Here is a 14,815-nt window from a genome sequence, read left to right as displayed (position 1 = left end):
GTGAATTAGATTTTCTGGAATCCTTTTACATTCATAAAAACTTAAATAATCTTTGCAATGAGTCTTTTGCTGTTCCGCATTTTTCTCCAATCTTACATGTTTGAATACGTCATATGTTGCCTCAGCACTCGCTGATAGCTGATTGGTTAATGTTTTTCCGGTTACGCATTTAAACTCTCCCTTGACCTTGATTCATCCATTTGTTCATTTCGCACTGAGGAAGGAGGCTATTGCCTCCGAAACATGTCTGTGTTTTTAAAAACTTTTTATCCTTTTTGTGCTTTTAAACGTTGTTCCATTTTTATCTATCTAACAGATCATTTTTATTCATTACTGAATGGTTTTTTCAATCTTCTGATTCAAAAGTATACTTGTTTTGTTTACTTATTTGCACATTTTCAAGTGTATATAAATTAATAGGTTCAGAAATTCCAGAACATGTTAGATTCCTGACACTGAGCGTAGCAGTGGGTCGCATGCATTAGTTTTGCGGGCCGTATGTTATGTTGGGCACTACTCTTTTAGATATTAGAATTCCTCTTTTTCTGTATTCTATCGCCTAACTAAAGATCTTTATTTTCTAAACTGTTCAATAAATTAAGATTAATTCTGATAAATTTAATAATAAAGTTCTTACTAGTGATGGAATCAAACTTGGATGCAATTGAATTGCCTTTTTTGAGTGGGTGTGGCAAAACCACGAACGTGCAATTCGCTACTACAGAATATGAAACATAAGAAGTGTTGAAAATAACAGTTTATTCAAAATCAGTGATATCCAAGCAGAAAAATCACATCGCAAAAAAAAGCAAGCGGCTGCGGCAGAAGAGGATGCAATGAGATTTCAAAATTCAGATATGATTCTGAGATTGTTCAATTTTTCACTTTTAATAGCTTTTATGCGCTATAGTGTTAAATCACTCAAGATTTCTAATGCTCTTTTAGTTACTGTTACTTTCTCTTTATCCAGGACATTTTTTCATGACTTGAAATAAATTTCCATGACTTTCAATGAAAATTTCAATTTTCCATGACTTTTCCAGGTCTGAAATTCGCTTATTTTTTTTCCATGACTTTCCAAAATTTCCATAACCCGTACGAACCCTGGTTGTTTTAATGGGATTTTGAGCTTCATTTGGGGAAGCAGCATCACTCTTGGAAGCCCCTCCCCTCATTATTGGGAAGTTTTATAAACAAAAGAAAATTTCGTTATTATGATTACCTAAGAAACGGCTTTGCCTCAAGGAGGGAAATATTTTAAGAAACGGAACATTGTCAAAGACCAACAAAAATTGTAAAATCTTAGAAACCAGAGAAAAACTTGTCATCATACAAGTTATTTCCCAAAGTTTGTAGGAAAAATCAGTTTTGGCTTTTGAATGAACAAGTCGCCAAAGTATAATTTTTAGTTTCCCGAGCAACTTGGCGCCCAGGATTTAACCGAACCTGGACATTGCTGATGCATCGACTCAAGGTTTTGCATTTTGCAAGAGAAGCAGATATAATACTTAAAATGGCAGTTAAAAAAGGTTGTATGACAGTTAATAAATGTAACAAGGCAGTCCAAAAAGGTAAGTGTTCCAGTCAAGTAAGACTTGAATCCTTCTTCTCACTACTATGTACCAAATGAATTAAGATTCAGATCTATCAACATGACTTATTTGTGAAATACAATTTTTCAAGCAAACTCATTTTCATACATCAATTTTGAGATTGAAATTTGTGCTGGAGTATTTTCTTAATTATTACCGAGTTGTGGTTTCATTTCTCAGTGGGTAGATTGTTGCATTTTTGAAGAAACCTTAACCCAAAGATATTACAACTGTATTGTAAAGTAGAATTTTAATCTCTCTCTCATGAATAAATTTAATTGTCAGGAAAACAATATTTTCTAGAGGGAAAGATAACTAAATTAGTTTCTCTTTAACATAAAATAATATTGATAGTCATGCTTTTTTTTTATAATATGGGTTGAAGTCACTTTTAATTTGCAACCAGGGGTCGATCCAGGATTTATTTTTTGGGTCCCCCATTTTGTGAAAAGGCAAAATATTTTTGTGAAATTTCGTTATTTTTGTGAAAAAGCAAAATATTTTTGTGAATTTTCTTTATTTTTGTAAAAAAGACCTTCTCGTGATTTTTTTCTTGGAAAAGATTACATTAAAGCATTTTTAGCTGTCGTATCGTTATAGAAAAGCCCTAGACAGGTTTCAGGGGTGATTGCAAGTTCTTGAAGAATACCTGAAAGCTGTCAAGAGAAAATGCGCTGGGGGAGGGGGGAAGTAAGACCCTTAACATTTTATTCGTAATTTGACACATACATTACATTTATTGCTTTTTACAAATATACATATGCAAGGCACACTTTCTTAAGGTGAAAGTCTCACAACAGATTTCCTGTTTGCCCCTCTCAAATACTTTAAGAGCAATGAAAATTGCACATGCTGCTGAACGTAATGATAACTCCTAATAAATACAAAATGAACAGACTCAAAGATATCACATATTTCTTAACACAGAAGTGAAATATTCATTAAAGATTCCATGTATGTGTTTGAAAAACTTAAAAGTAATTAAAACCCAAAATAATACTGCACCAGCATTCAGCGTTTAATTTTTTGACTTTTGACGTTCTTGCAGAGTAGGTATTTCGTTTAAAACTTTGCAATTTAATGATGTTAATAAATATATAAGAAATTTTATTTGTTTGCCTCTTAACAAGGTACAGTAAACATCAAAAATGCGAAAAATTCGTTTACCATGGCGGATGTAAGGAAATCAAGATCTTCAAAAGAAATAAAAATATAAAAACAGCATGTAAAATAATTTTATTTTAAGTAAAGTTATTTTAGAATTGGATTTTGAAACTCAACACAAATTAATACTAAATATATATTGCGTAATCAAAGTAAAATTTAGGATTTTCCTGAAAACAAGCTACCAATCACAAGTGTCCCTCTCCCGTCCCCCCTCTGACGCTCTGAAGCAAAAACACCTCACGCAGCAAGCAAAAAGATAAGATGGGGGAAGGTGGAAGAGGCTCCCGCATAGATGCGTACACATTTGCGGTTAAAAAATATTGTAAAAAGGCTGCCTTTTTATAAATTTTTGTGAAGGGGCTGCTTTTACGACGCGGAATTTTGTGAATGGGGCCGCTTTTGCGATGGGGAATTTTGTGAATGGGGCCGCTTTTGCCATGCGGAATTTTGTGAAGGGGCCGCAAAGCGGCCCCAATTTGGCGCTGGATCGACCCCTGGCAACTCTTTCCTTTGTCTTAATGATAATCACATAACGAAGGTTGCACCACTCAAAATACTAAAACCAAAAGGAAGCAGTGTAAAATATACCTCACAGCCAGCCAGGACAGACGTAAGTCCAAAATTTGGGATTTTCTGTTTATTAGTGCATTGTATGTAGAAGTCAATTCCACATCAAGCCATGTGAACATAATTTTTGAAAAGAAATCCTTTTTAATTTTTATCAGGGTTAAAAGAGAAAGCGTCTCATCCTTTGCATGTGCTAAAAAAGTTTTTCATCTCCCCTGTAAAATTACCATATAATGTGATTTACGTCCTTCTGGCTCTGAGGTACAGAAATATATTCATACTGTTTTCAAAGCATTTAGTTGATACAGAATTTTCTTATTCAAACAGCAAGAGTAATCTCTTCAATTTTCTCAATTCCTCATGCATTATTTAATTTTCATTGCTTATGTCATCACTTTAATGGATCTCTATTATTAAATGTTTCTAAAATTTAACTTTCAAGAAACTTATTTGTTGAGTAATTATCATTAATGAATAAAGAATTTTTACATTTAATAGGTTTTTCCGTTTTTAGTTCTCTTTCATAAATGATATCTCATTGTGAAAACATGAGTGAACCCCATTCCAGCAGATGATTCTTCATTTAAAATTTTTTTAGCAACTATTCATTTGCTTTTAAAATGCAAAAGCATAAAATGTAGTTCTTACCGGGCAATGTGACAAATTTCAGGGAACCCCCCTCCTAAATATCGCAAAGAATTCCGTAAAAGGGGAAAGTATTCCTCAAAACATCCACCCTGACGATATCAAAGAGGCAGCCGGAACCCCCCCCCCCCCCCCCTCCCTAGGTGGGCACTCCAACAAATTTTTAAAACAATTATGTTAATATTAACCGGAATTATTTAAATAACTGAATATTGCTTTTAAAAATACTCTATTGTACATATTTTTTGATAAATCTTCATTCTCTATAGAGGACATCTAAACGAATCGTGTTTTGGCCCTTTCTAATTACACGATCAAAAGGGAAAAAACTACGCGAGACCGGCAAGTTTTTTAAGAAATCATTACATTTCAAATAATGCACACTTCGACAAGAGCGAATAAAAAAAATTGCAAAAAGTTTTTACCTTGTTTGTTTCAATGAAACTTCTTTCACAGATGGAAAAATTTATTTACAATCTTTGCATAAATATTCGTCACTTCAAACACCTTTCATGTAGCAAGCACTACACACACATAATAAATAACAAAGACAAAAATAAATAACACAGAATTCAGTTCATAGAAAGCAAGAGGTAAAGAATCTAATATTTGATGTATCATTGAAGCTGGAAAAAATAAGTTAAAATTCATTTTAATACATTTAAAGACATTTGTTTAATTTTGAATTCAATTTTGTTATGATTACGAAGGGACGAATCACACAGCTTCGTTTTGAATGATACGTGGAAAATAATCGTGGTTTCATCATGAAAGGCTTTGCTAGAGATAGATATAATTTTTTTGGGCTGGTTGCGTTCGATGAGCCACCGGTAGCTCGCCGGTTAAATTATTGACGTCAAACGATGACATCACAACCAATGCTTTGTGACAATAAACCGGTCGCTACCGGTTAAGCTCGTCGAACATAAACTCAATGATTTTTTTGTAGAAAAAAGCAACAGAAATCAACAAGAAAGTTTTGTTTTGCAATGATCAAAATGTTTCAGTCATTGGACATCAATCTGTTTATGTCGATGGTTGCACTCTTCAGTGACTTTGGTCGCGTTCGAACACGACAAGCGGTTTACTCGGCCAAATGTAATCACATGACAATGGACCTTAACAGATATATCTATAAAGTTAAGGAAATATCTTTGTGATTGAAAAGTAAAAATAAGATATGACAACGCAAAATTAATTGTACAAACACAAAATTTACAGATTAGTTGAGGCACGTGTTTGAGTTTGCAAGGTACAGGAACGCTGCCCAGGGCCTGATAACCCCACAGGCTGACTAGACCTAGGCCTGGGGCCCCATGTTCCTAAGGGGCCCCACATTTTTTAATGAATTATGCATAGCATTGCAACGATATGAAAAATACATGTATTTTTAAAAAAATTAAAAATTATGAGTTATTAATTGAAAAAAAAACTTCTTTATAGGGGAATTTTTAATCATTCTGCCAGTAACGAATTTACTCGGTCACGATTATGAGGGGGCCCAAAGGGGATTCATAAATGAACATAAGTGATTTATACATAATTTTGTGATTAGACAAAGAGACCTCCAAAAGTGCATTCGTGCTTTTAAAATGTAAATGAAACACTGCATAGTCTTCTAGGGGCCTCCAAATTAATGTGAACCTAGGCCCTCACTTTTAGTTAGTTGGGTTTTGCGGCTGCCAATACATTTTTAGTGTTATAATAAAAAATTAATGAATAAATTAAAAAAAAAAAAAACAGGGAAATGTTAGCGGTCATAAAAAGTTAAAATACTTTTGGTCTTTTTGACGCTTTTATTTATAAATTACAATTCACAATTGCTAAAATGCAACTTGCAACAAGGGCCGACGTGAGGAATAGGGGCCTGGCTCGGAATTGAACTCGTGCAGAGAGTAAAATATCCTAATGGTGAAAGGTGTAGAATTCGCAACTCCAACGAACTATAAGGGGCACTGAAGTCACTGTCTAATGGCGGACTTAAAAACTAAAACAAACGCACATGGTAATATGTTACAATAAGTTCATAAATATGTACATTAAGTTCACGTTTGAAGATTGAAGGGGTTTTTTTTAATTTTAAGGACAATTTTTGAGGCTCTAGACGCAAACGTTGAAACCGTGCACTTCTTATCGTTATCTTGATAAAAAGACAAAGTTGTTTCCGAAAACCAAATTTTCGGCTAAGAGTTCAAAATTTGTTTTTAAAATATTTAAATGAACAGCATAATTCATTATTTCATCAAAAAATTCCGCACTATCAAGTCCTGGTGTTGATATGCACCCTCACACAAAAACATCTTCACCGTCCTAATTAACTGCTCCGAGTTTTTAAGATTAAGTTCCTCACACTTTTTCTTCAATTTTAATTATACAACAATTTAACAAAAATGTTAAATTCATTTCTATCTGTAAGTAAGACGTAATTCCAAAACGTTTTGAGTTTATTTATCATTGATTTTGCGACGAAAAGCGAAAGCTATCATTTGTAATTGAAGCGTCAAAAAGGGTATTTTAAGCTTCTTTTATGCAAGTTAAGGGATGAAGAAAAAACCAATTAATATTGAATCCTATCCCATCTGCAGAGGAGAGGTTCATCCATCATCAGAGGCGTAGCTACCATTTCTGCCGCCCGGGGCGGTTTCCTTATTTGACGCCCTTTCATTAATACATATTAACCGATCAAAATTATTGAACTTAAAAATGAAAACTTTTATTTAATGAAGAAAAGGGTAACTAATTTAATTTGTATTTTTCCCACAAGGAAAGGAGGGGGGGGGGGGTGAGGGTGTCGGAGAAATATTCTAAATTTACATCAAAAATTGCAGCTACAATTAACGTTTGGGAGGGGAGGGTTCTCTCCTGAATCTTCAAAACTGAAGTCATGTTTTAGCCTTTGGTGACATTAGGAAGCAGGGTCTTTTCTTGAATATTTTCCGAAATTTTAATTTGTAAAAATACAATTTAAGTCTATCTTAGAGGACGTTAAGGGAATGAGAAAGGTTCAGGGGCTCATTACGGAATTATTTCATTTTAGAACATGGAGAAGAGCAGTTGTAGTTTTAAGGCTTTTCCTTTGCCTCCAGTAATAGATTTAAATTATCAATCCCTTTTTTAGATTTTTTCCCCAGAGAGGTGCTGAATGGGGTCGTTTCCAAAAATTTTAAAAGTATTTTTTTCTGAAAGAACATGCTTAAAAACATAGGATCTGACCATTTTTTAAATAATTTGACAAAGTTTAATATTTTTAAAAAATTACTTAAATCGACGCGCTTTCAATGTTTATGCTTCTGTCCGATGACATCACAAATGATGAAATGCCATTCACAGAGCAAAATATTTAATTTGCACCTTCACTCACATGTATTGGCAACGATATGGTTGATAGCAAGCGTAGAGCGCAATTTTAATTCACTTCTTGATTATCATAACGTGAAATCGCGGTAGAAAGATGCGACAAAGTGCATCATTTGTGACGGACATACAGAGAATTGCCATTTCTTTGTGATTGATTGTGGAACAACGATTTTCATTTGTCTTATTTTACTTCAATGGCCTGCTTATAAGAGCCGAAAAGTATCATCTCAAATGATGTAACTTGTTAACATCATTTTGTTTTACACAACTGGAATTTTTCCAGATTTCGTTTGATTTTCTGAGCTATTTTTCAACGCTTAAAAATTTCGCGAGCAAGAAGTATTGCTATGCAAGAAACAGAAACTGCCGCGCCGAGTGCGCTGCATCAAGAGACTTCTGATCCACCTCCTGGGGTGACGCTGTTGACCAGCGAGATTTGCAAATTTACCGATTGGCATTTACATGCCTACTGCCAACTTAAAGGGCTTTCTTATGAAGCTGACCACTACCTTCTGAACCTATGCTCCTTAATGAATGAAAAGAGACTGATTTTGGACGCCAACGCCTGGGCCCCTTGGGTCAAGAAGATGAACCGTCTGGCCGAAATAATGCTGGTGAAGTTCCCGCTGGATGAAGAGGGTAAAAACCCAAATTTCATTACTCTGCGGGAGTACCATAGCATGACAAATCTGCCAGGCAAAAAAACCCCTAACTTTAAGGCCACAGTGCCGTATCAAAAGAGAAAATCTACTGAAGACGGGTTTCAGAGCCCTACAAAAACCTGCAAGGTTAAAAAGAATGAGAAGGTTCAACCCTTAAAGGTTGGAAACATGTTCAATGCTCTTAGCCAGGGTGGGGGGATCTCCACCAATTTGTCTGACCCAGACATGGATACACAAGAGGAGATTGTCGCAACCGTCCCTCCTAAAATCAAACCCATACTAGCCGTGTACCCAAAAGAATACAGGGACTTTGTCACTGGGCTTAAAACAGAGACTCAAGCTGAGTTCAAAGTAAAGGTTTCCGGAGAATTTGCCAGAATTTTTCCGGCCACTTCTGACGATCACAGAGCCATTTCGGAGTACCTGCTCCGAACTAAGATACAACATTACGAACAGCTGGCTAAACATAATCGCCCTGTCAAAATTGTTGTTAAGGGATTGCCATTGACAACGGATAAAGATGATTTAAAGTGGGCTCTTGAAGAGCTTGGCTACGGAGTTAAGAAGGTCGCGCAGCTTGTGCAAAAGGGTTCCACTCCTTTGCCGATTTTTCAAGTTCACCTATCACACACAGGAAGGGGTTGAAAAAGTCTTTGACTTGACCAACATTCTATATACATATGTCACTGTGGAGGCATATAAACCTAGGAAAGGGCCTTCTCAGTGTCACAGATGCCAGAAGTTTAACCACAGCTCCGAGAACTGTTTTATGACCCCGAGGTGTGTTCGGTGTGGGGGTGAACATCTCTCCAGTGACTGCCCGCACAAGGCTGCTAAGATGGATAAACCTATGTGTGCCAATTGCCAGGGCCCTCATCCTGCCTCTTACAAAGGATGCCCAAAATATAAAAACTTTATCAAGAAATCCTCTAAAACTTCCCCCAACCCCAGGTCATTTAACTTCCAACTCAACTAATTTCACAGCACTCCCTAGTCAAAAACAAGCTGAGAGTAAGAGCGATGGCACTGTGAGTGCCCCCAATGCTCTCACACACTCATTCGCCCAAAAGGCCCGAGGCTCAGCCATCGCGGGAGCTTCAAACAGAGCGGCTCAAGCCACCTCTGCTAGCGACGTGAGCACTCTGGCCCCAGAGCAGCCTCGTCGCAAACCATCAACCGGTGCTCTCTCGGAAGCTGCCGGAACATGGGACTCCATTAAGGAGATCTTGGACTTTTTCAAAGTTCTGAACCTCCCTGCCATCATTAAAACTATCAAACTGGTTCTGCCTGAAATTAGAAAACGATCTGACCCTATCAATAAACTTTGGGCTCTTTTTCAAACTTTCATGGAAAGTGATGAGTTATTTCAGCGCACATAATGGCTTTCCCCCTCGGTCTTTCTCTTTTGTCGTGGAATGCCTGCGGGCTGCTCGACAATATCACTGAACTTAGGCAGCTTGTTTATGAACAAGCGCCCGATATTATCTGTGTGCAAGAGACGCATCTTAGACCAATCAATCGTGGGATTGGGATCCCCAATTATAACTTTTACCGCAATGATCGACTTCCAGATCAAAATAATTATACTAGGGCATGGGGGGGGGGTACCTTAATTTATGTTAAGAGCTCTATTCCACAATACCAGAACCTAACACCAAGCCTTTTGGCACTTGAAGCTACCTCTATCACAATTGCACCAAAAGGCTTTTGCCCCATCACGATTGTCTCTGCGTATGGCCTAACACTCAGACACATGAGGGCGAAAGAAAAAGCCTCGAAGCTCCTTCGGGATCTAGAAGCAGTCTTTCAATACCCTCATAGCACAATAGTTTGCGGAGATTTTAACGCACACCATACCTTCTGGGGCTGCAATGGAACCACCGCCACTGGTAGAACTATTTTTGACTTTGCCCAAAAGGCAGGAATTACCATCGTAGCTCCTCCCACACCTACACGTATCACTGTGACCAGCGCATCTACTATTGACTTTGGGATGGTCAAATTGTTTCCCTACAGTTGCGAGGTGACTTCGCTTGCAAAGCTCTCCTCGGATCACAACCCAGTCAAATTTGTCTTTGACACGGTTACAGTGAATACTGCACTTCCACATGCCTCGAAACCTGATTGGCCCAGGTTTCGTAAACTCCTGAACTCCATTCACTTTGATTTTCAGGACATCAATACTGGGACTGAGCTCGATTCTTCTGTTCACAATTTAACTAATACCATTATTAATATCCATTCCAAAACCTCCATCCCCATTTTAAAGCAAAGCTATGCTAAGGAGCTCCCCCTCCACATCAGAAACTTAATTAGGTCAAAAAATCAGCTACGAAAAACTTATCAACTCCGCAGGGATCCTGCTTCCGAGTCCGACCTCAATAAGGCACAGGAGCTAGTTAAACAAGCAATTAAAAGGCACAAAAATGACTCATGGACTCAATATATTTCCTCCCTTACTGCAGACGACACTTCCATTTGGAAAGCCGTCAAACGGCATCGGGGGACGTATAGACACATTCCGCCCATTGAAGGCAAAACCCTTCCAGGAGGCCAAACTGTAACTGCTGTAACTGATATTGAAAAGGCAGAACTTTTTGCCGATCATTTCGAACAGCAGTTCACACCTAACACCATACATGACGAAACTGAATCACTTGTTAACATCACACTACACAATTACTTCACAACTCCACACACTAGCAACACCCTTCAGATTCAGCCCTCAGATGTTCTAAGCTATGTCAAAAAGTGTAAGAAAAAGAAAAGTCCAGGCCTTGATAGAATCACCAACTTTCTAATTAAAAACCTGCCAATTCGTACTATTTTCTATATTACTCAACTCATCAACAAAATACTCGAGTTGGGTCACTTTCCGCAGGAGTGGAAAACTGCTATAATAATCACTATTCCAAAAAAGGAAAGAGCAACTGCGGAGCCGTCGGAATACCGACCAATCAGCTTGCTCTCTGCTCTCTCCAAAATTACTGAATTCTGCATTCTCAATAAACTTCTTGACTTTGCGGATCACAACATCATACAAGCTGAACAATTCGGCTTCCGCAGGAAGTACTCTACAAACCACCAACTACTTAGAGTCACAGAACTAATCAGAGAGGCTGAAAAAAATCATCAGAAAACCATCGGGCTTTTCCTTGACATAGCGAAGGCATTCGATAGGGTTTGGATTGATGCGCTAATTTACAAACTTATACGCCTTGGGTTACCTCATGCACTCATAAACATTATCAGCTCCTATCTTATGAATAGGCACTTTATCGTTCGAGTGAGAGAAACTCTCTCAACACCTAGACACATACGGGCCGGGGTGCCTCCCCCCAAGGCAGCCTCTTAGGCCCAACTCTTTACTCAATTTTCTCAAACGATATCCCACACATGGACAACACGCATCTTGCCATTTATGCAGATGACACCTGCATACTAGCCTCCGCTCAGGGACTTTATCAAGCCTTTTCAGCAATTCAAAACCACTTAACACACCTAGATATCTGGCTAAGGACTTGGAAAATCAAAGTTAATGCCAACAAAAGTATAGCTACCTGCTTTTTTACAAGAACAACTGAGCTCCCTCCTATTAAACTGCATCTTTATACCGACCCGATTGATTGGTCTCAGCGGGCGAAATATTTAGGCATAACGTTCGACCGTAATTTAACCTGGCGACCTCACATTGAAGAGGTACGCAAGAAGTACCTCACTTCCAAAAAACCACTAAATTGTCTCCTGCACAAAAAAAGCGTTTTATCAACGGATAATAAACTGCTCATTTATAAGTCCTGCCTAAGACCCATTATTACCTATGGAGCGCCCATATGGGCGACTTCTGCAATCTCTAACTTTAACAGAGTTGAGAACTTGCAGAGAGTGATGGTTCGAGCGGCGTGCGACCCTCCCTGGTACGTCCGTACGGACAAGCTGGTGGAAGAGGTTGGCATCCCGACGCTCCACAACTTTTGCAAAAAGCTCGCCAAGAGATTTCACGACAACATCCCCCGTGTTGGCAATCCACTACTTAACATCCTTCCAAATTACGATCCATTGGATCCGGCAAATTCTCGCAGGCCTCGCGCTCTGCTAGCTTAGTTTCAATTTCGAAACGGGGTGAGTGAATCCCTTATCGGGTTCATACCTCGTTTCGACTCTAGTTATTGTGCTACACTCTGGCTGGGAGCATGCTCCTACCTATTTTCATTTCACTATTTTCTTTTTAAATTTCTTATCAACATTTTATCATTGTCTTAATTTTATTTTATTTTTATTCATTCAAATAGCCTAGAAATCCCCCACGGGGAAAAAAAAGTATAAAACTTTAAAAAAATATGTAGGAAGCGAAAAAAAAAATACTTAAACTTATTTAAATAAAGAAGAACTTTAGTTGAAATTTACTTTGAAGAGCCTTCGGCTAACCATTATGGTACTCCCGTTAGAGGAAGCCACATCTCTCGTACATCCACGCAACCATCTTCTGCGCCAAAATAAAGCCATGCCCCCAACCGCGGAACTATCAACATACCACACCAGAGGATAAGGGGCAGGGCCCCAGGTGCCTCAAGCAACGAACTTATATTTCCGTGGCATTTGTGACGTCATCAAGACCACGCCTTGTTTCAACAATCGGACAGTTAAAAAAAATTAAAAAGTAACTGTTGGGAAAATGAAAGTATTTTCTGGGTCCATGTTATCTTTTTTTGCATATTCTATCAATTTCAGTGACAAAACGTACTACTTTTGATTGAAGGAAACAACCCCATTGCCGCCCCTAAAAGTAAGCCACCCGGGACAGACCGCCCCTCCCTAGTTACGCCACTGTCCATCATCTGTAATGGTTATCTCCAAATTTTTAATTTTGTCACTTACATCCCTTTGCTTCTCACTGCATCAGTTCTGAAAGCGATGTGGATAATAGGAGTTCAGATAATTGGAGTTTTACTGTACTTAAGGTTTCAAGTGTAAATGTTTTGAAATAAGAGAGAGCTATAAAAAGCTTTTTACACTTTATTACTCAGTTCTGCTTAAGAATACAATTCATTTATCTTTACCACATTCAATTTCTATCGAGATTTAAATACTTTGTCGAGAGTCAATGGATCAATTATGCCGTACTGCTGACAATCGCCACTCAAACGTGATAAAAATATATGAAGATCCCGATGCATATGAACACATTTTGCAGAAACACAGGTACAAGAGAATTCACACATTTACAAGATGATTATGAACATATTCAGACATGTCACATTATATCACTGAAACTAAAACTAGCAGCAAGATAATCTTTCGGAAGAACTTAACGTGTTAAAAATTTTTTTTTTAATCCCATGGTGATTCAGCAAAACCCTTTGATGAAGTTCTGGAATATTTGCTTTGATAGCTTACCTGAAAATTGTGTTACGTCATTCATATTTATGAATTTTAACGACTGTATTAACACAACCACATTCAGTCAAGCCTAAATTTTGCCAGTTGTCAGCAAGAAGGTTTTTATTATATATACACTAAAAGAACACTTTGAATCAGTTTTTAAAAAGCTGCCAAAAAACTCATCGGATTCAACACCTTTTTCATTCAACTCTGACAAAGGTAATGTGGAAAGAACTTTTTAACCCTCTGGTAGTTCTACATATGCTATCAGGGTCCATAAGCTATTTAAAATAAAGAAAAATTATGACCTTTTAAACAAATATGGAAAATAAAAGCACTTTTTTTTTATTAAAATGGTCCAAAGCGGCCATTTTCACATAATAGATGTTTCTTAGTTGTCATTAGTGCAAAATGTTTTCTTTATAGAGCATTTAATGTGCTATGAGACCAATACATTTAAGTTTACATATATTTTTTGAATGTTTGTATAATCAATAACCAAAAAACTTATTTAAGTTAAAATTAGTTTTATGAACTCACATTTTTTTTAAGATGAAAGTAGTTAAGACTTATGAGAAACATTCTTTTTTCTCACTTGCTATTATAAGAAGTAAAAACACTCCAGATACAATCAACATACTTTTGAAGTCCCATCTCCCCACAAAATTCTTCTTTTTTTTTTTTTTTTTTCCCAAAGTATAGTAAGTTTTCTAAAATTTCAAATGACCTGTAAATTAAATATTTATTATTTACTGTACCAGTGTGCAAATTTTGAAAATCTTCGAAAACTATTAAATCCAAGTGGTAGAAGATTACCAGCCTATATTATTATTCTTTTATTCTACAATATTATGTAATTGAATAGGCATGTCCACTTCCATACAATTGCTTTCCCAGAGCTGAACAAAAGATTATATTGTACTCCAATTACAGATATAGATCTTCCAAGTGTCAGATAAACTTTGCTCCCTTTAACTAATCTTTTTAATCCAAAGCGAAACAGATTTAAAACCAGCAATTTTAAATTAATAGAAAATGAAATAAAAAATTAACTGCTCTATAATCCTGACAATACAATTGTTTCTGCTTATATTTATGTGATTTAACTTTTAAAACTTGTAAAAGTTTCATTCTTCACAAAATATTGCCAAAAATGAAATTACACATTGTAATCCTCATATACACAACTGATAATATAATTTAGAAATAAGAATAAAACTTCATGTAACAGCATTTTTCAATAATTTATAAATGAGGTTGGTTGGAAACTATGCGTACTACAACACATAGTTAGTTCCCTTGAATTATATCTGCATATGCATCACTAACAAAGGGTTAAAAAAGGCCAACTATTTTGAATTTTGCAGCATTTGGGATTAGCTACAATTAACTATCAAGTTTGTAATGATTAGCAGCAAAATTTTCAAGCATAATTTATTAAGG

General features: G+C 36.8%; 1 protein-coding gene across 1 annotated transcript in view; it reads right to left on the bottom strand.

Annotated features, from left to right (window-relative positions):
• The window catches only part of LOC129228098 (UDP-glucose:glycoprotein glucosyltransferase 1-like), a 103,535-nt gene extending 98,853 nt beyond the window's left edge, over positions 1-4,682 (bottom strand). Inside the window, 1 exon segment of the mRNA XM_054862738.1 lies at positions 4,397-4,682. The gene's annotated coding sequence lies outside the window, so the exon portion shown is untranslated.
• Positions 4,683-14,815: the final 10,133 nt, after the last annotated feature.

Source organism: Uloborus diversus, chromosome 8, assembly GCF_026930045.1.
Source record: "Uloborus diversus isolate 005 chromosome 8, Udiv.v.3.1, whole genome shotgun sequence".
Taxonomy (NCBI): Eukaryota; Metazoa; Arthropoda; class Arachnida; order Araneae; family Uloboridae; genus Uloborus; species Uloborus diversus.
The sequence above is the reverse complement of the archived record's forward strand: the minus strand, read 5'-3'. Positions and strand labels throughout refer to the sequence as shown.